General features: G+C 55.8%; 21 non-coding genes across 21 annotated transcripts; all 21 read left to right on the forward strand.

Annotated features, from left to right (window-relative positions):
• The first annotated feature begins 522 nt into the window (after positions 1 to 522).
• trnai-aau (transfer RNA isoleucine (anticodon AAU)) lies at positions 523 to 596 on the forward strand. The gene has a single exon. It is a non-coding gene; the product is annotated as a tRNA-Ile (tRNA).
• Positions 597 to 1,446: 850 nt separating this feature from the next.
• On the forward strand, positions 1,447 to 1,565 carry LOC140733864 (5S ribosomal RNA). Its single transcript, XR_012100418.1, has one exon. It is a non-coding gene; the product is annotated as a 5S ribosomal RNA (ribosomal RNA).
• A 532-nt stretch (positions 1,566 to 2,097) lies between these two features.
• trnai-aau (transfer RNA isoleucine (anticodon AAU)) lies at positions 2,098 to 2,171 on the forward strand. Its single transcript has one exon. It is a non-coding gene; the product is annotated as a tRNA-Ile (tRNA).
• Positions 2,172 to 3,026: 855 nt separating this feature from the next.
• LOC140733797 (5S ribosomal RNA) lies at positions 3,027 to 3,145 on the forward strand. Its single transcript, XR_012100357.1, has one exon. It is a non-coding gene; the product is annotated as a 5S ribosomal RNA (ribosomal RNA).
• Positions 3,146 to 4,185: 1,040 nt separating this feature from the next.
• Positions 4,186 to 4,304, forward strand: LOC140733866 (5S ribosomal RNA). Its single transcript, XR_012100420.1, has one exon. It is a non-coding gene; the product is annotated as a 5S ribosomal RNA (ribosomal RNA).
• A 529-nt stretch (positions 4,305 to 4,833) lies between these two features.
• Positions 4,834 to 4,907, forward strand: trnai-aau (transfer RNA isoleucine (anticodon AAU)). The gene has a single exon. It is a non-coding gene; the product is annotated as a tRNA-Ile (tRNA).
• Positions 4,908 to 5,768: 861 nt separating this feature from the next.
• Positions 5,769 to 5,887, forward strand: LOC140733798 (5S ribosomal RNA). The gene has a single exon (XR_012100358.1). It is a non-coding gene; the product is annotated as a 5S ribosomal RNA (ribosomal RNA).
• Positions 5,888 to 6,878: 991 nt separating this feature from the next.
• Positions 6,879 to 6,997, forward strand: LOC140733867 (5S ribosomal RNA). Its single transcript, XR_012100421.1, has one exon. It is a non-coding gene; the product is annotated as a 5S ribosomal RNA (ribosomal RNA).
• A 541-nt stretch (positions 6,998 to 7,538) lies between these two features.
• Positions 7,539 to 7,612, forward strand: trnai-aau (transfer RNA isoleucine (anticodon AAU)). The gene has a single exon. It is a non-coding gene; the product is annotated as a tRNA-Ile (tRNA).
• An 855-nt stretch (positions 7,613 to 8,467) lies between these two features.
• LOC140733800 (5S ribosomal RNA) lies at positions 8,468 to 8,586 on the forward strand. Its single transcript, XR_012100360.1, has one exon. It is a non-coding gene; the product is annotated as a 5S ribosomal RNA (ribosomal RNA).
• A 1,032-nt stretch (positions 8,587 to 9,618) lies between these two features.
• LOC140733868 (5S ribosomal RNA) lies at positions 9,619 to 9,737 on the forward strand. Its single transcript, XR_012100422.1, has one exon. It is a non-coding gene; the product is annotated as a 5S ribosomal RNA (ribosomal RNA).
• A 529-nt stretch (positions 9,738 to 10,266) lies between these two features.
• On the forward strand, positions 10,267 to 10,340 carry trnai-aau (transfer RNA isoleucine (anticodon AAU)). Its single transcript has one exon. It is a non-coding gene; the product is annotated as a tRNA-Ile (tRNA).
• An 861-nt stretch (positions 10,341 to 11,201) lies between these two features.
• LOC140733801 (5S ribosomal RNA) lies at positions 11,202 to 11,320 on the forward strand. Its single transcript, XR_012100361.1, has one exon. It is a non-coding gene; the product is annotated as a 5S ribosomal RNA (ribosomal RNA).
• Positions 11,321 to 12,311: 991 nt separating this feature from the next.
• LOC140733869 (5S ribosomal RNA) lies at positions 12,312 to 12,430 on the forward strand. Its single transcript, XR_012100423.1, has one exon. It is a non-coding gene; the product is annotated as a 5S ribosomal RNA (ribosomal RNA).
• A 541-nt stretch (positions 12,431 to 12,971) lies between these two features.
• On the forward strand, positions 12,972 to 13,045 carry trnai-aau (transfer RNA isoleucine (anticodon AAU)). The gene has a single exon. It is a non-coding gene; the product is annotated as a tRNA-Ile (tRNA).
• An 855-nt stretch (positions 13,046 to 13,900) lies between these two features.
• LOC140733802 (5S ribosomal RNA) lies at positions 13,901 to 14,019 on the forward strand. Its single transcript, XR_012100362.1, has one exon. It is a non-coding gene; the product is annotated as a 5S ribosomal RNA (ribosomal RNA).
• A 1,035-nt stretch (positions 14,020 to 15,054) lies between these two features.
• LOC140733870 (5S ribosomal RNA) lies at positions 15,055 to 15,173 on the forward strand. The gene has a single exon (XR_012100424.1). It is a non-coding gene; the product is annotated as a 5S ribosomal RNA (ribosomal RNA).
• Positions 15,174 to 15,702: 529 nt separating this feature from the next.
• On the forward strand, positions 15,703 to 15,776 carry trnai-aau (transfer RNA isoleucine (anticodon AAU)). The gene has a single exon. It is a non-coding gene; the product is annotated as a tRNA-Ile (tRNA).
• Positions 15,777 to 16,631: 855 nt separating this feature from the next.
• On the forward strand, positions 16,632 to 16,750 carry LOC140733803 (5S ribosomal RNA). Its single transcript, XR_012100363.1, has one exon. It is a non-coding gene; the product is annotated as a 5S ribosomal RNA (ribosomal RNA).
• A 1,003-nt stretch (positions 16,751 to 17,753) lies between these two features.
• LOC140733871 (5S ribosomal RNA) lies at positions 17,754 to 17,872 on the forward strand. The gene has a single exon (XR_012100425.1). It is a non-coding gene; the product is annotated as a 5S ribosomal RNA (ribosomal RNA).
• Positions 17,873 to 18,403: 531 nt separating this feature from the next.
• On the forward strand, positions 18,404 to 18,477 carry trnai-aau (transfer RNA isoleucine (anticodon AAU)). Its single transcript has one exon. It is a non-coding gene; the product is annotated as a tRNA-Ile (tRNA).
• The last annotated feature ends 311 nt before the right edge of the window (positions 18,478 to 18,788 follow it).

The following is an 18,788-nucleotide window of genomic DNA, read 5'->3' on the forward strand; positions in this document are numbered from 1 at the left end:
CCACTAGGAGCTGCTCTCTCTTTTGCTCACTCTCTCTCTCTCTCTCACACACACACATACAGTACAATCTCCGTACTCCGTTGGCCACTCAGCTCACAAACTCAGGCACCCTGCTCCTGCTGTCAGGGCACAAGAATCTGCTTTTCCTCAGCAGCCTACTACACTTACATACTGGCATCCTTCACTGACTCCTCCTTACAGCCGCGCTTCACAACTCTCCTACTGCCGCCTCTCACACTCTCGTCCAGCCAAGCAAGCCGGCAGGCAGGCAGGCAGGCAGGCAGGCAGGCAGCAAGTGGCAAGGGCACAAGATGGCTTGCGCAAAGCGCCCATTCTCAGCTTGGGCTCAGCCTTTGCCATCTGAGCAGCCATCATCAATGGCCGCAGTTGCTTGCTGCCGCCAAGCCGCCTGGCCCAGTGTGGCACAAGCCGCTGTCAAAAGGCTGTGATGACTGAGACTGAGCAGCCCGTGTCTCTGCAGACCCTTGGACTGGCAGTGGGCACACGCACCCACCCAGGTGAGGACGGTTAGCTCAGTTGGTCAGAGCGTGGTGCTAATAACGCCAAGGTCGTGGGTTCCATCCCCATACTGTCCAAGCCACGCCTTTCCTTTAGCCGGGCGGCAGTATGAGCATGCCTCTGCCTCTGCCTCTGCCTGCACTATCCTTTCGCCCAGCCACTGGCTGTCCAATATAGGACAGGGCTGAGAGAGTGCTCAAGCAGACAAGCAGGCACTTGGTGCCACTAGTCCGAAGCCAGCCGTCATTATCGCAGTCTGCAGGAGCATGAGACGTGGGAACTGAATGAATCAGGCCCATGAGAATTGGGCCGATGAATTATCCCACTGTCTCATTGCTGATCAAGCACTAATCACATACCCAGTGACATTGGCGTCCAATGAATGGTCCCACAAGCACCAGCCTCTGCTCAACGAACTACTCCTCAACATGTGTTCCGGCTGCGGCCTCTGCTGCTAGAGAGCACCTCGATTGGAAACACCCGATCGCTCACCGCATCCATCCTATGTCGGCCTTTCAATATTTGCTAGCTTTCGATGAGATGGAAGCTCGTACAGACGCAGGGCCACGAAACCAGCATTCCCAGTCTTCTGCCACGAGGCGATGAACTGTGCAACTTCGGAGGTCGCACTGAATCCGTGTTCAAGCGACAGAACGTCCTTGAAGATGCAGGAGGTCTGCAAAGGCGTGTCTCGCGTGCAGGTGGGCAAGGAAAAGACAGTGTGGTTGAATTGTGAGGAGAGGAGGGCAGGTGAGGGAGGAGAGGTGAAAAGGGGAGGGAAGAGGGGTGTAGGGTGTGAGTGAATGGGCTGTAAAGGGAAGGTAAGAGGCGAAGTCAGAGAAGTGGAGAAGAGAAGAGAGGAGAAGCGGCTGAGAAGTTGAGAGTGCAGGCATGCGGGTGAAGTAGTGTGAGGAGCAGTGTGCTGCTGCCTACGGCCATACTAGCCTGAAAACGCCCGATCCCGTCTGATCTCGGAAGCTAAGCAGGCTCAGGCCTGGTTAGTACTTGGATGGGAGACCGCCTGGGAATACCAGGTGCCGTAGGCTTTTGCTGCTCTCACCAACTGTCCCCACTAGGAGCTGCTCTCTCTTTTGCTCACTCTCTCTCTCTCTCACACACACACATACAGTACAATCTCCGTACTCCGTTGGCCACTCAGCTCACAAACTCAGCACCCTGCTCCTGCTGTCAGGGCACAAGAATCTGCTTTTCCTCAGCAGCCTACTACACTTACATACTGGCATCCTTCACTGACTCCTCCTTACAGCCGCGCTTCACAACTCTCCTACTGCCGCCTCTCACTCTCGTCCAGCCAAGCAAGCCGGCAGGCAGGCAGGCAGGCAGGCAGCAAGTGGCAAGGGCACAAGATGGCTTGCGCAAAGCGCCCATTCTCAGCTTGGGCTCAGCCTTTGCCATCTGAGCAGCCATCATCAATGGCCGCAGTTGCTTGCTGCCGCCAAGCCGCCTGGCCCAGTGTGGCACAAGCCGCTGTCAAAAGGCTGTGATGACTGAGACTGAGCAGCCCGTGTCTCTGCAGACCCTTGGACTGGCAGTGGGCACACGCACCCACCCAGGTGAGGACGGTTAGCTCAGTTGGTCAGAGCGTGGTGCTAATAACGCCGAGGTCGTGGGTTCCATCCCCATACTGTCCAAGCCACGCCTTTCCTTTAGCCGGGCGGCAGTCTGAGCATGCCTCTGCCTCTGCCTGCACTATCCTTTCGCCCAGCCACTGGCTGTCCAATATAGGACAGGGCTGAGAGAGTGCTCAAGCAGACAAGCAGGCACTTGGTGCCACTAGTCCGAAGCCAGCCGTCATTATCGCAGTCTGCAGGAGCATGAGACGTGGGAACTGAATGAATCAGGCCCATGAGAATTGGGCCGATGAATTATCCCACTGTCTCATTGCTGATCAAGCACTAATCACATACCCAGTGACATTGGCGTCCAATGAATGGTCCCACAAGCACCAGCCTCTGCTCAACGAACTACTCCTCAACATGTGTTCCGGCTGCGGCCTCTGCTGCTAGAGAGCACCTCGATTGGAAACACCCGATCGCTCACCGCATCCATCCTATGTCGGCCTTTCAATATTTGCTAGCTTTCGATGAGATGGAAGCTCGTACAGACGCAGGGCCACGAAACCAGCATTCCCAGTCTTCTGGGAATATTGAAAGGCGAGGCGATGAACTGTGCAACTTCGGAGGTCGCACTGAATCCGTGTTCAAGCGACAGAACGTCCTTGAAGATGCAGGAGGTCTGCAAAGGCGTGTCTCGCGTGCAGGTGGGCAAGGAAAAGACAGTGTGGTTGAATTGTGAGGAGAGAAGGGCAGGTGAAGGAGGAGAGGTGAAAAGGGGAGGGAAGAGGGGTGTAGGGTGTGAGTGAATGGGCTGTAAAGGGAAGGTAAGAGGCGAAGTCAGAGAAGTGGAGAAGAGAAGAGAGGAGAAGCAGCTGAGAAGTTGAGAGTGCAGGCATGCGGGTGAAGTAGTGTGAGGAGCAGTGTGCTGCTGCCTACGGCCATACTAGCCTGAAAACGCCCGATCTCGTCTGATCTCGGAAGCTAAGCAGGCTCAGGCCTGGTTAGTACTTGGATGGGAGACCGCCTGGGAATACCAGGTGCCGTAGGCTTTTGCTGCTCTCAGAAACTGTCCCCACTAGGAGGTGCCCTTACTTCTCTCTCTCTCTCTCTCTCTCTCTCTCTCTCTCTCTCTCTCTCTCTCTCTCTCTCTCTCTCTCTCTCTCTCTCTCTCTCTCTCTCTCCCTCCCTCCCTCCCTCCCTCCCTCCCTCCCTCCCTCCCTCTCTCTCTCTCTCTCTCACACACACACACAGTACAGTCTCCGCACTCGGTTGGCCACACAGCTCAGAAACTCAGGCACCCTGCTCCTGCTGTTGGGGCACAAGTATCTGCTTTTCCTCAGCAGCCTACTACACTTACATACTGGCATCCTTCACTGACTCCTCCTTACAGCCGCGCTTCACAACTCTCCTACTGCCGCCTCTCACTCTCGTCCAGCCAAGCAAGCCGGCAGGCAGGCAGGCAGGCAGGCAGGCAGCAAGTGGCAAGGGCAGAAGCTGTCTTGCGCAAAGCGCTCCTGCCTGCATCAGCATGAGACGTGGGAACTGATTGAATACGACCATAACACACATCTTAAATGGGCCGAAGAATAATCCCTCTCTCTTTGTTTGAAGCTGATCGAGAAGGAAAAGGCAGTGTGGTTGAAGAGGGCGTCAGCATGGCGAGGGTAAGGTGGTCTTAATGAGGTAGACTGGAGCGGCTGCGGCGTGTGCAGTAGTAGGCAGAAAGTAGAGTAAAGGGGAAAAAAGGGGAAGAGTGATGGGCGAATGCAGTGGCGGCCTGGGCAGTGAGAGAGGTGTGTGGGGGTAGAGGGGACGCGAGGGGTAAGAGGGCTGATGGTGAGGTGGTGGCTATTGTGAGCAGCAAGCAGTGCAGTGCGGTGGAGCAGAGTGAATTGTGAGGAGAGGAGGGCAGGTGAGGGAGGAGAGGTGAAAAGGGGAGGGAAGAGGGGCGTAGGGTGTGAGTGAATGGGCTGTAAAGGGAAGGTAAGAGGCGAAGGCAGAGAAATGGAGAAGAGAAGAGAGGAGCAGCGGTTGGGAAGTTGAGAGTGCAGGCATGCGGGTGAAGTAGTGTGTGGAGCAGTGTTCTGCTGCCTACGGCCATACTAGCCTGAAAACGCCCGATCCCGTCTGATCTCGGAAGCTAAGCAGGCTCAGGCCTGGTTAGTACTTGGATGGGAGACCGCCTGGGAATACCAGGTGCCGTAGGCTTTTGCTGCTCTCACCAACTGTCCCCACTAGGAGCTGCTCTCTCTTTTGCTCACTCTCTCTCTCTCACACACACACACATACAGTACAATCTCCGTACTCCGTTGGCCACTCAGCTCACAAACTCAGGCACCCTGCTCCTGCTGTCAGGGCACAAGAATCTGCTTTTCCTCAGCAGCCTACTACACTTACATACTGGCATCCTTCACTGACTCCTCCTTACAGCCGCGCTTCACAACTCTCCTACTGCCGCCTCTCACTCTCGTCCAGCCAAGCAAGCCGGCAGGCAGGCAGGCAGGCAGCAAGTGGCAAGGGCACAAGATGGCTTGCGCAAAGCGCCCATTCTCAGCTTGGGCTCAGCCTTTGCCATCTGAGCAGCCATCATCAATGGCCGCAGTTGCTTGCTGCCGCCAAGCCGCCTGGCCCAGTGTGGCACAAGCCGCTGTCAAAAGGCTGTGATGACTGAGACTGAGCAGCCCGTGTCTCTGCAGACCCTTGGACTGGCAGTGGGCACACGCACCCACCCAGGTGAGGACGGTTAGCTCAGTTGGTCAGAGCGTGGTGCTAATAACGCCAAGGTCGTGGGTTCCATCCCCATACTGTCCAAGCCACGCCTTTCCTTTAGCCGGGCGGCAGTATGAGCATGCCTCTGCCTCTGCCTCTGCCTGCACTATCCTTTCGCCCAGCCACTGGCTGTCCAATATAGGACAGGGCTGAGAGAGTGCTCAAGCAGACAAGCAGGCACTTGGTGCCACTAGTCCGAAGCCAGCCGTCATTATCGCAGTCTGCAGGAGCATGAGACGTGGGAACTGAATGAATCAGGCCCATGAGAATTGGGCCGATGAATTATCCCACTGTCTCATTGCTGATCAAGCACTAATCACATACCCAGTGACATTGGCGTCCAATGAATGGTCCCACAAGCACCAGCCTCTGCTCAACGAACTACTCCTCAACATGTGTTCCGGCTGCGGCCTCTGCTGCTAGAGAGCACCTCGATTGGAAACACCCGATCGCTCACCGCATCCATCCTATGTCGGCCTTTCAATATTTGCTAGCTTTCGATGAGATGGAAGCTCGTACAGACGCAGGGCCACGAAACCAGCATTCCCAGTCTTCTGGGAATATTGAAAGGCGAGGCGATGAACTGTGCAACTTCGGAGGTCGCACTGAATCCGTGTTCAAGCGACAGAACGTCCTTGAAGATGCAGGAGGTCTGCAAAGGCGTGTCTCGCGTGCAGGTGGGCAAGGAAAAGACAGTGTGGTTGAATTGTGAGGAGAGAAGGGCAGGTGAAGGAGGAGAGGTGAAAAGGGGAGGGAAGAGGGGTGTAGGGTGTGAGTGAATGGGCTGTAAAGGGAAGGTAAGAGGCGAAGTCAGAGAAGTGGAGAAGAGAAGAGAGGAGAAGCAGCTGAGAAGTTGAGAGTGCAGGCATGCGGGTGAAGTAGTGTGAGGAGCAGTGTGCTGCTGCCTACGGCCATACTAGCCTGAAAACGCCCGATCTCGTCTGATCTCGGAAGCTAAGCAGGCTCAGGCCTGGTTAGTACTTGGATGGGAGACCGCCTGGGAATACCAGGTGCCGTAGGCTTTTGCTGCTCTCAGAAACTGTCCCCACTAGGAGGTGCCCTTACTTTCTCTCTCTCTCTCTCTCTCTCTCTCTCTCTCTCTCTCTCTCTCTCTCCCTCTCCCTCTCCCTCTCCCTCTCCCTCTCTCTCACACACACACACACACACACACACACACACACAGTACAGTCTCCGCACTCGGTTGGCCACACAGCTCAGAAACTCAGGCACCCTGCTCCTGCTGTTGGGGCACAAGTATCTGCTTTTCCTCAGCAGCCTACTACACTTACATACTGGCATCCTTCACTGACTCCTCCTTACAGCCGCGCTTCACAACTCTCCTACTGCCGCCTCTCACTCTCGTCCAGCCAAGCAAGCCGGCAGGCAGGCAGGCAGGCAGCAAGTGGCAAGGGCACAAGCTGGCTTGCGCAAAGCGCTCCTGCCTGCATCAGCATGAGACGTGGGAACTGATTGAATACGACCATAACACACATCTTAAATGGGCCGAAGAATAATCCCTCTCTCTTTGTTTGAAGCTGATCGAGAAGGAAAAGGCAGTGTGGTTGAAGAGGGCGTCAGCATGGCGAGGGTAAGGTGGTCTTAATGAGGTAGACTGGAGCGGCTGCGGCGTGTGCAGTAGTAGGCAGAAAGTAGAGTAAAGGGGAAAAAAGGGGAAGAGTGATGGGCGAATGCAGTGGCGGCCTGGGCAGTGAGAGAGGTGTGTGGGGGTAGAGGGGACGCGAGGGGTAAGAGGGCTGATGGTGAGGTGGTGGCTATTGTGAGCAGCAAGCAGTGCAGTGCGGTGGAGCAGAGTGAATTGTGAGGAGAGGAGGGCAGGTGAGGGAGGAGAGGTGAAAAGGGGAGGGAAGAGGGGCGTAGGGTGTGAGTGAATGGGCTGTAAAGGGAAGGTAAGAGGCGAAGGCAGAGAAATGGAGAAGAGAAGAGAGGAGCAGCGGTTGGGAAGTTGAGAGTGCAGGCATGCGGGTGAAGTAGTGTGTGGAGCAGTGTTCTGCTGCCTACGGCCATACTAGCCTGAAAACGCCCGATCCCGTCTGATCTCGGAAGCTAAGCAGGCTCAGGCCTGGTTAGTACTTGGATGGGAGACCGCCTGGGAATACCAGGTGCCGTAGGCTTTTGCTGCTCTCACCAACTGTCCCCACTAGGAGCTGCTCTCTCTTTTGCTCACTCTCTCTCTCTCACACACACACACATACAGTACAATCTCCGTACTCCGTTGGCCACTCAGCTCACAAACTCAGGCACCCTGCTCCTGCTGTCAGGGCACAAGAATCTGCTTTTCCTCAGCAGCCTACTACACTTACATACTGGCATCCTTCACTGACTCCTCCTTACAGCCGCGCTTCACAACTCTCCTACTGCCGCCTCTCACTCTCGTCCAGCCAAGCAAGCCGGCAGGCAGGCAGGCAGGCAGGCAGGCAGGCAGCAAGTGGCAAGGGCACAAGATGGCTTGCGCAAAGCGCCCATTCTCAGCTTGGGCTCAGCCTTTGCCATCTGAGCAGCCATCATCAATGGCCGCAGTTGCTTGCTGCCGCCAAGCCGCCTGGCCCAGTGTGGCACAAGCCGCTGTCAAAAGGCTGTGATGACTGAGACTGAGCAGCCCGTGTCTCTGCAGACCCTTGGACTGGCAGTGGGCACACGCACCCACCCAGGTGAGGACGGTTAGCTCAGTTGGTCAGAGCGTGGTGCTAATAACGCCAAGGTCGTGGGTTCGATCCCCATACTGTCCAAGCCACGCCTTTCCTTTAGCCGGGCGGCAGTCTGAGCATGCCTCTGCCTCTGCCTGCACTATCCTTTCGCCCAGCCACTGGCTGTCCAATATAGGACAGGGCTGAGAGAGTGCTCAAGCAGACAAGCAGGCACTTGGTGCCACTAGTCCGAAGCCAGCCGTCATTATCGCAGTCTGCAGGAGCATGAGACGTGGGAACTGAATGAATCAGGCCCATGAGAATTGGGCCGATGAATTATCCCACTGTCTCATTGCTGATCAAGCACTAATCACATACCCAGTGACATTGGCGTCCAATGAATGGTCCCACAAGCACCAGCCTCTGCTCAACGAACTACTCCTCAACATGTGTTCCGGCTGCGGCCTCTGCTGCTAGAGAGCACCTCGATTGGAAACACCCGATCGCTCACCGCATCCATCCTATGTCGGCCTTTCAATATTTGCTAGCTTTCGATGAGATGGAAGCTCGTACAGACGCAGGGCCACGAAACCAGCATTCCCAGTCTTCTGGGAATATTGAAAGGCGAGGCGATGAACTGTGCAACTTCGGAGGTCGCACTGAATCCGTGTTCAAGCGACAGAACGTCCTTGAAGATGCAGGAGGTCTGCAAAGGCGTGTCTCGCGTGCAGGTGGGCAAGGAAAAGACAGTGTGGTTGAATTGTGAGGAGAGGAGGGCAGGTGAAGGAGGAGAGGTGAAAAGGGGAGGGAAGAGGGGTGTAGGGTGTGAGTGAATGGGCTGTAAAGGGAAGGTAAGAGGCGAAGTCAGAGAAGTGGAGAAGAGAAGAGAGGAGAAGCGGCTGAGAAGTTGAGAGTGCAGGCATGCGGGTGAAGTAGTGTGAGGAGCAGTGTGCTGCTGCCTACGGCCATACTAGCCTGAAAACGCCCGATCTCGTCTGATCTCGGAAGCTAAGCAGGCTCAGGCCTGGTTAGTACTTGGATGGGAGACCGCCTGGGAATACCAGGTGCCGTAGGCTTTTGCTGCTCTCAGAAACTGTCCCCACTAGGAGGTGCCCTTACTTTCTCTCTCTCTCTCTCTCTCTCTCTCTCTCTCTCTCTCTCTCTCTCTCTCTCTCTCTCTCTCTCTCTCTCTCTCTCTCCCTCCCTCCCTCCCTCCCTCCCTCCCTCCCTCTCCCTCTCTCTCTCTCTCTCTCACACACACACACACACACACAGTACAGTCTCCGCACTCGGTTGGCCACACAGCTCAGAAACTCAGGCACCCTGCTCCTGCTGTTGGGCACAAGTATCTGCTTTTCCTCAGCAGCCTACTACACTTACATACTGGCATCCTTCACTGACTCCTCCTTACAGCCGCGCTTCGCAACTCTCCTACTGCCGCCTCTCACTCTCGTCCAGCCAAGCAAGCCGGCAGGCAGGCAGGCAGGCAGGCAGCAAGTGGCAAGGGCAGAAGCTGTCTTGCGCAAAGCGCTCCTGCCTGCATCAGCATGAGACGTGGGAACTGATTGAATACGACCATAACACACATCTTAAATGGGCCGAAGAATAATCCCTCTCTCTTTGTTTGAAGCTGATCGAGAAGGAAAAGGCAGTGTGGTTGAAGAGGGCGTCAGCATGGCGAGGGTAAGGTGGTCTTAATGAGGTAGACTGGAGCGGCTGCGGCGTGTGCAGTAGTAGGCAGAAAGTAGAGTAAAGGGGAAAAAAGGGGAAGAGTGATGGGCGAATGCAGTGGCGGCCTGGGCAGTGAGAGAGGTGTGTGGGGGTAGAGGGGACGCGAGGGGTAAGAGGGCTGATGGTGAGGTGGTGGCTATTGTGAGCAGCAAGCAGTGCAGTGCGGTGGAGCAGAGTGAATTGTGAGGAGAGGAGGGCAGGTGAGGGAGGAGAGGTGAAAAGGGGAGGGAAGAGGGGCGTAGGGTGTGAGTGAATGGGCTGTAAAGGGAAGGTAAGAGGCGAAGGCAGAGAAATGGAGAAGAGAAGAGAGGAGCAGCGGTTGGGAAGTTGAGAGTGCAGGCATGCGGGTGAAGTAGTGTGTGGAGCAGTGTTCTGCTGCCTACGGCCATACTAGCCTGAAAACGCCCGATCCCGTCTGATCTCGGAAGCTAAGCAGGCTCAGGCCTGGTTAGTACTTGGATGGGAGACCGCCTGGGAATACCAGGTGCCGTAGGCTTTTGCTGCTCTCACCAACTGTCCCCACTAGGAGCTGCTCTCTCTTTTGCTCACTCTCTCTCTCTCACACACACACACATACAGTACAATCTCCGTACTCCGTTGGCCACTCAGCTCACAAACTCAGGCACCCTGCTCCTGCTGTCAGGGCACAAGAATCTGCTTTTCCTCAGCAGCCTACTACACTTACATACTGGCATCCTTCACTGACTCCTCCTTACAGCCGCGCTTCACAACTCTCCTACTGCCGCCTCTCACTCTCGTCCAGCCAAGCAAGCCGGCAGGCAGGCAGGCAGGCAGCAAGTGGCAAGGGCACAAGATGGCTTGCGCAAAGCGCCCATTCTCAGCTTGGGCTCAGCCTTTGCCATCTGAGCAGCCATCATCAATGGCCGCAGTTGCTTGCTGCCGCCAAGCCGCCTGGCCCAGTGTGGCACAAGCCGCTGTCAAAAGGCTGTGATGACTGAGACTGAGCAGCCCGTGTCTCTGCAGACCCTTGGACTGGCAGTGGGCACACGCACCCACCCAGGTGAGGACGGTTAGCTCAGTTGGTCAGAGCGTGGTGCTAATAACGCCAAGGTCGTGGGTTCCATCCCCATACTGTCCAAGCCACGCCTTTCCTTTAGCCGGGCGGCAGTATGAGCATGCCTCTGCCTCTGCCTCTGCCTGCACTATCCTTTCGCCCAGCCACTGGCTGTCCAATATAGGACAGGGCTGAGAGAGTGCTCAAGCAGACAAGCAGGCACTTGGTGCCACTAGTCCGAAGCCAGCCGTCATTATCGCAGTCTGCAGGAGCATGAGACGTGGGAACTGAATGAATCAGGCCCATGAGAATTGGGCCGATGAATTATCCCACTGTCTCATTGCTGATCAAGCACTAATCACATACCCAGTGACATTGGCGTCCAATGAATGGTCCCACAAGCACCAGCCTCTGCTCAACGAACTACTCCTCAACATGTGTTCCGGCTGCGGCCTCTGCTGCTAGAGAGCACCTCGATTGGAAACACCCGATCGCTCACCGCATCCATCCTATGTCGGCCTTTCAATATTTGCTAGCTTTCGATGAGATGGAAGCTCGTACAGACGCAGGGCCACGAAACCAGCATTCCCAGTCTTCTGGGAATATTGAAAGGCGAGGCGATGAACTGTGCAACTTCGGAGGTCGCACTGAATCCGTGTTCAAGCGACAGAACGTCCTTGAAGATGCAGGAGGTCTGCAAAGGCGTGTCTCGCGTGCAGGTGGGCAAGGAAAAGACAGTGTGGTTGAATTGTGAGGAGAGAAGGGCAGGTGAAGGAGGAGAGGTGAAAAGGGGAGGGAAGAGGGGTGTAGGGTGTGAGTGAATGGGCTGTAAAGGGAAGGTAAGAGGCGAAGTCAGAGAAGTGGAGAAGAGAAGAGAGGAGAAGCAGCTGAGAAGTTGAGAGTGCAGGCATGCGGGTGAAGTAGTGTGAGGAGCAGTGTGCTGCTGCCTACGGCCATACTAGCCTGAAAACGCCCGATCTCGTCTGATCTCGGAAGCTAAGCAGGCTCAGGCCTGGTTAGTACTTGGATGGGAGACCGCCTGGGAATACCAGGTGCCGTAGGCTTTTGCTGCTCTCAGAAACTGTCCCCACTAGGAGGTGCCCTTACTTTCTCTCTCTCTCTCTCTCTCTCTCTCTCTCTCTCTCTCTCTCTCTCTCTCCCTCTCCCTCTCCCTCTCCCTCTCCCTCTCTCTCACACACACACACACACACACACACACACACAGTACAGTCTCCGCACTCGGTTGGCCACACAGCTCAGAAACTCAGGCACCCTGCTCCTGCTGTTGGGGCACAAGTATCTGCTTTTCCTCAGCAGCCTACTACACTTACATACTGGCATCCTTCACTGACTCCTCCTTACAGCCGCGCTTCACAACTCTCCTACTGCCGCCTCTCACTCTCGTCCAGCCAAGCAAGCCGGCAGGCAGGCAGGCAGGCAGCAAGTGGCAAGGGCACAAGCTGGCTTGCGCAAAGCGCTCCTGCCTGCATCAGCATGAGACGTGGGAACTGATTGAATACGACCATAACACACATCTTAAATGGGCCGAAGAATAATCCCTCTCTCTTTGTTTGAAGCTGATCGAGAAGGAAAAGGCAGTGTGGTTGAAGAGGGCGTCAGCATGGCGAGGGTAAGGTGGTCTTAATGAGGTAGACTGGAGCGGCTGCGGCGTGTGCAGTAGTAGGCAGAAAGTAGAGTAAAGGGGAAAAAAGGGGAAGAGTGATGGGCGAATGCAGTGGCGGCCTGGGCAGTGAGAGAGGTGTGTGGGGGTAGAGGGGACGCGAGGGGTAAGAGGGCTGATGGTGAGGTGGTGGCTATTGTGAGCAGCAAGCAGTGCAGTGCGGTGGAGCAGAGTGAATTGTGAGGAGAGGAGGGCAGGTGAGGGAGGAGAGGTGAAAAGGGGAGGGAAGAGGGGCGTAGGGTGTGAGTGAATGGGCTGTAAAGGGAAGGTAAGAGGCGAAGGCAGAGAAATGGAGAAGAGAAGAGAGGAGCAGCGGTTGGGAAGTTGAGAGTGCAGGCATGCGGGTGAAGTAGTGTGTGGAGCAGTGTTCTGCTGCCTACGGCCATACTAGCCTGAAAACGCCCGATCCCGTCTGATCTCGGAAGCTAAGCAGGCTCAGGCCTGGTTAGTACTTGGATGGGAGACCGCCTGGGAATACCAGGTGCCGTAGGCTTTTGCTGCTCTCACCAACTGTCCCCACTAGGAGCTGCTCTCTCTTTTGCTCACTCTCTCTCTCTCACACACACACACATACAGTACAATCTCCGTACTCCGTTGGCCACTCAGCTCACAAACTCAGGCACCCTGCTCCTGCTGTCAGGGCACAAGAATCTGCTTTTCCTCAGCAGCCTACTACACTTACATACTGGCATCCTTCACTGACTCCTCCTTACAGCCGCGCTTCACAACTCTCCTACTGCCGCCTCTCACTCTCGTCCAGCCAAGCAAGCCGGCAGGCAGGCAGGCAGGCAGGCAGGCAGGCAGCAAGTGGCAAGGGCACAAGATGGCTTGCGCAAAGCGCCCATTCTCAGCTTGGGCTCAGCCTTTGCCATCTGAGCAGCCATCATCAATGGCCGCAGTTGCTTGCTGCCGCCAAGCCGCCTGGCCCAGTGTGGCACAAGCCGCTGTCAAAAGGCTGTGATGACTGAGACTGAGCAGCCCGTGTCTCTGCAGACCCTTGGACTGGCAGTGGGCACACGCACCCACCCAGGTGAGGACGGTTAGCTCAGTTGGTCAGAGCGTGGTGCTAATAACGCCAAGGTCGTGGGTTCGATCCCCATACTGTCCAAGCCACGCCTTTCCTTTAGCCGGGCGGCAGTCTGAGCATGCCTCTGCCTCTGCCTGCACTATCCTTTCGCCCAGCCACTGGCTGTCCAATATAGGACAGGGCTGAGAGAGTGCTCAAGCAGACAAGCAGGCACTTGGTGCCACTAGTCCGAAGCCAGCCGTCATTATCGCAGTCTGCAGGAGCATGAGACGTGGGAACTGAATGAATCAGGCCCATGAGAATTGGGCCGATGAATTATCCCACTGTCTCATTGCTGATCAAGCACTAATCACATACCCAGTGACATTGGCGTCCAATGAATGGTCCCACAAGCACCAGCCTCTGCTCAACGAACTACTCCTCAACATGTGTTCCGGCTGCGGCCTCTGCTGCTAGAGAGCACCTCGATTGGAAACACCCGATCGCTCACCGCATCCATCCTATGTCGGCCTTTCAATATTTGCTAGCTTTCGATGAGATGGAAGCTCGTACAGACGCAGGGCCACGAAACCAGCATTCCCAGTCTTCTGGGAATATTGAAAGGCGAGGCGATGAACTGTGCAACTTCGGAGGTCGCACTGAATCCGTGTTCAAGCGACAGAACGTCCTTGAAGATGCAGGAGGTCTGCAAAGGCGTGTCTCGCGTGCAGGTGGGCAAGGAAAAGACAGTGTGGTTGAATTGTGAGGAGAGGAGGGCAGGTGAAGGAGGAGAGGTGAAAAGGGGAGGGAAGAGGGGTGTAGGGTGTGAGTGAATGGGCTGTAAAGGGAAGGTAAGAGGCGAAGTCAGAGAAGTGGAGAAGAGAAGAGAGGAGAAGCGGCTGAGAAGTTGAGAGTGCAGGCATGCGGGTGAAGTAGTGTGAGGAGCAGTGTGCTGCTGCCTACGGCCATACTAGCCTGAAAACGCCCGATCTCGTCTGATCTCGGAAGCTAAGCAGGCTCAGGCCTGGTTAGTACTTGGATGGGAGACCGCCTGGGAATACCAGGTGCCGTAGGCTTTTGCTGCTCTCAGAAACTGTCCCCACTAGGAGGTGCCCTTACTTTCTCTCTCTCTCTCTCTCTCTCTCTCTCTCTCTCTCCTCTCTCTCTCTCTCTCTCTCTCTCTCTCTCTCTCTCTCTCTCTCCCTCCCTCCCTCCCTCCCTCCCTCCCTCCCTCTCCCTCTCTCTCTCTCTCTCTCACACACACACACACACACACAGTACAGTCTCCGCACTCGGTTGGCCACACAGCTCAGAAACTCAGGCACCCTGCTCCTGCTGTTGGGCACAAGTATCTGCTTTTCCTCAGCAGCCTACTACACTTACATACTGGCATCCTTCACTGACTCCTCCTTACAGCCGCGCTTCGCAACTCTCCTACTGCCGCCTCTCACTCTCGTCCAGCCAAGCAAGCCGGCAGGCAGGCAGGCAGGCAGGCAGCAAGTGGCAAGGGCAGAAGCTGTCTTGCGCAAAGCGCTCCTGCCTGCATCAGCATGAGACGTGGGAACTGATTGAATACGACCATAACACACATCTTAAATGGGCCGAAGAATAATCCCTCTCTCTTTGTTTGAAGCTGATCGAGAAGGAAAAGGCAGTGTGGTTGAAGAGGGCGTCAGCATGGCGAGGGTAAGGTGGTCTTAATGAGGTAGACTGGAGCGGCTGCGGCGTGTGCAGTAGTAGGCAGAAAGTAGAGTAAAGGGGAAAAAAGGGGAAGAGTGATGGGCGAATGCAGTGGCGGCCTGGGCAGTGAGAGAGGTGTGTGGGGGTAGAGGGGACGCGAGGGGTAAGAGGGCTGATGGTGAGGTGGTGGCTATTGTGAGCAGCAAGCAGTGCAGTGCGGTGGAGCAGAGTGAATTGTGAGGAGAGGAGGGCAGGTGAGGGAGGAGAGGTGAAAAGGGGAGGGAAGAGGGGCGTAGGGTGTGAGTGAATGGGCTGTAAAGGGAAGGTAAGAGGCGAAGGCAGAGAAATGGAGAAGAGAAGAGAGGAGCAGCGGTTGGGAAGTTGAGAGTGCAGGCATGCGGGTGAAGTAGTGTGTGGAGCAGTGTTCTGCTGCCTACGGCCATACTAGCCTGAAAACGCCCGATCCCGTCTGATCTCGGAAGCTAAGCAGGCTCAGGCCTGGTTAGTACTTGGATGGGAGACCGCCTGGGAATACCAGGTGCCGTAGGCTTTTGCTGCTCTCACCAACTGTCCCCACTAGGAGCTGCTCTCTCTTTTGCTCACTCTCTCTCTCTCACACACACACACATACAGTACAATCTCCGTACTCCGTTGGCCACTCAGCTCACAAACTCAGGCACCCTGCTCCTGCTGTCAGGGCACAAGAATCTGCTTTTCCTCAGCAGCCTACTACACTTACATACTGGCATCCTTCACTGACTCCTCCTTACAGCCGCGCTTCACAACTCTCCTACTGCCGCCTCTCACTCTCGTCCAGCCAAGCAAGCCGGCAGGCAGGCAGGCAGGCAGCAAGTGGCAAGTGCACAAGATGGCTTGCGCAAAGCGCCCATTCTCAGCTTGGGCTCAGCCTTTGCCATCTGAGCAGCCATCATCAATGGCCGCAGTTGCTTGCTGCCGCCAAGCCGCCTGGCCCAGTGTGGCACAAGCCGCTGTCAAAAGGCTGTGATGACTGAGACTGAGCAGCCCGTGTCTCTGCAGACCCTTGGACTGGCAGTGGGCACACGCACCCACCCAGGTGAGGACGGTTAGCTCAGTTGGTCAGAGCGTGGTGCTAATAACGCCAAGGTCGTGGGTTCGATCCCCATACTGTCCAAGCCACGCCTTTCCTTTAGCCGGGCGGCAGTCTGAGCATGCCTCTGCCTCTGCCTGCACTATCCTTTCGCCCAGCCACTGGCTGTCCAATATAGGACAGGGCTGAGAGAGTGCTCAAGCAGACAAGCAGGCACTTGGTGCCACTAGTCCGAAGCCAGCCGTCATTATCGCAGTCTGCAGGAGCATGAGACGTGGGAACTGAATGAATCAGGCCCATGAGAATTGGGCCGATGAATTATCCCACTGTCTCATTGCTGATCAAGCACTAATCACATACCCAGTGACATTGGCGTCCAATGAATGGTCCCACAAGCACCAGCCTCTGCTCAACGAACTACTCCTCAACATGTGTTCCGGCTGCGGCCTCTGCTGCTAGAGAGCACCTCGATTGGAAACACCCGATCGCTCACCGCATCCATCCTATGTCGGCCTTTCAATATTTGCTAGCTTTCGATGAGATGGAAGCTCGTACAGACGCAGGGCCACGAAACCAGCATTCCCAGTCTTCTGGGAATATTGAAAGGCGAGGCGATGAACTGTGCAACTTCGGAGGTCGCACTGAATCCGTGTTCAAGCGACAGAACGTCCTTGAAGATGCAGGAGGTCTGCAAAGGCGTGTCTCGCGTGCAGGTGGGCAAGGAAAAGACAGTGTGGTTGAATTGTGAGGAGAGAAGGGCAGGTGAAGGAGGAGAGGTGAAAAGGGGAGGGAAGAGGGGTGTAGGGTGTGAGTGAATGGGCTGTAAAGGGAAGGTAAGAGGCGAAGTCAGAGAAGTGGAGAAGAGAAGAGAGGAGAAGCAGCTGAGAAGTTGAGAGTGCAGGCATGCGGGTGAAGTAGTGTGAGGAGCAGTGTGCTGCTGCCTACGGCCATACTAGCCTGAAAACGCCCGATCTCGTCTGATCTCGGAAGCTAAGCAGGCTCAGGCCTGGTTAGTACTTGGATGGGAGACCGCCTGGGAATACCAGGTGCCGTAGGCTTTTGCTGCTCTCAGAAACTGTCCCCACTAGGAGGTGCCCTTACTTTCTCTCTCTCTCTCTCTCTCTCTCTCTCTCTCTCTCTCTCTCTCTCTCTCTCTCTCTCTCCCTCTCCCTCTCCCTCTCCCTCTCTCTCACACACACACACACACACACACACACACACAGTACAGTCTCCGCACTCGGTTGGCCACACAGCTCAGAAACTCAGGCACCCTGCTCCTGCTGTTGGGGCACAAGTATCTGCTTTTCCTCAGCAGCCTACTACACTTACATACTGGCATCCTTCACTGACTCCTCCTTATAGCCGCGCTTCACAACTCTCCTACTGCCGCCTCTCACTCTCGTCCAGCCAAGCAAGCCGGCAGGCAGGCAGGCAGGCAGGCAGGCAGCAAGTGGCAAGGGCAGAAGCTGTCTTGCGCAAAGCGCTCCTGCCTGCATCAGCATGAGACGTGGGAACTGATTGAATACGACCATAACACACATCTTAAATGGGCCGAAGAATAATCCCTCTCTCTTTGTTTGAAGCTGATCGAGAAGGAAAAGGCAGTGTGGTTGAAGAGGGCGTCAGCATGGCGAGGGTAAGGTGGTCTTAATGAGGTAGACTGGAGCGGCTGCGGCGTGTGCAGTAGTAGGCAGAAAGTAGAGTAAAGGGGAAAAAAGGGGAAGAGTGATGGGCGAATGCAGTGGCGGCCTGGGCAGTGAGAGAGGTGTGTGGGGGTAGAGGGGACGCGAGGGGTAAGAGGGCTGATGGTGAGGTGGTGGCTATTGTGAGCAGCAAGCAGTGCAGTGCGGTGGAGCAGAGTGAATTGTGAGGAGAGGAGGGCAGGTGAGGGAGGAGAGGTGAAAAGGGGAGGGAAGAGGGGCGTAGGGTGTGAGTGAATGGGCTGTAAAGGGAAGGTAAGAGGCGAAGGCAGAGAATTGGAGAAGAGAAGAGAGGAGCAGCGGTTGGGAAGTTGAGAGTGCAGGCATGCGGGTGAAGTAGTGTGTGGAGCAGTGTTCTGCTGCCTACGGCCATACTAGCCTGAAAACGCCCGATCCCGTCTGATCTCGGAAGCTAAGCAGGCTCAGGCCTGGTTAGTACTTGGATGGGAGACCGCCTGGGAATACCAGGTGCCGTAGGCTTTTGCTGCTCTCACCAACTGTCCCCACTAGGAGCTGCTCTCTCTTTTGCTCACTCTCTCTCTCTCTCTCACACACACACATACAGTACAATCTCCGTACTCCGTTGGCCACTCAGCTCACAAACTCAGGCACCCTGCTCCTGCTGTCAGGGCACAAGAATCTGCTTTTCCTCAGCAGCCTACTACACTTACATACTGGCATCCTTCACTGACTCCTCCTTACAGCCGCGCTTCACAACTCTCCTACTGCCGCCTCTCACTCTCGTCCAGCCAAGCAAGCCGGCAGGCAGGCAGGCAGGCAGCAAGTGGCAAGGGCACAAGATGGCTTGCGCAAAGCGCCCATTCTCAGCTTGGGCTCAGCCTTTGCCATCTGAGCAGCCATCATCAATGGCCGCAGTTGCTTGCTGCCGCCAAGCCGCCTGGCCCAGTGTGGCACAAGCCGCTGTCAAAAGGCTGTGATGACTGAGACTGAGCAGCCCGTGTCTCTGCAGACCCTTGGACTGGCAGTGGGCACACGCACCCACCCAGGTGAGGACGGTTAGCTCAGTTGGTCAGAGCGTGGTGCTAATAACGCCAAGGTCGTGGGTTCCATCCCCATACTGTCCAAGCCACGCCTTTCCTTTAGCCGGGCGGCAGTATGAGCATGCCTCTGCCTCTGCCTCTGCCTGCACTATCCTTTCGCCCAGCCACTGGCTGTCCAATATAGGACAGGGCTGAGAGAGTGCTCAAGCAGACAAGCAGGCACTTGGTGCCACTAGTCCGAAGCCAGCCGTCATTATCGCAGTCTGCAGGAGCATGAGACGTGGGAACTGAATGAATCAGGCCCATGAGAATTGGGCCGATGAATTATCCCACTGTCTCATTGCTGATCAAGCACTAATCACATACCCAGTGACATTGGCGTCCAATGAATGGTC

The sequence above is a fragment of the Hemitrygon akajei genome, chromosome 9 (assembly GCF_048418815.1).
Source record: "Hemitrygon akajei chromosome 9, sHemAka1.3, whole genome shotgun sequence".
Classification (NCBI taxonomy): domain Eukaryota; kingdom Metazoa; phylum Chordata; class Chondrichthyes; order Myliobatiformes; family Dasyatidae; genus Hemitrygon; species Hemitrygon akajei.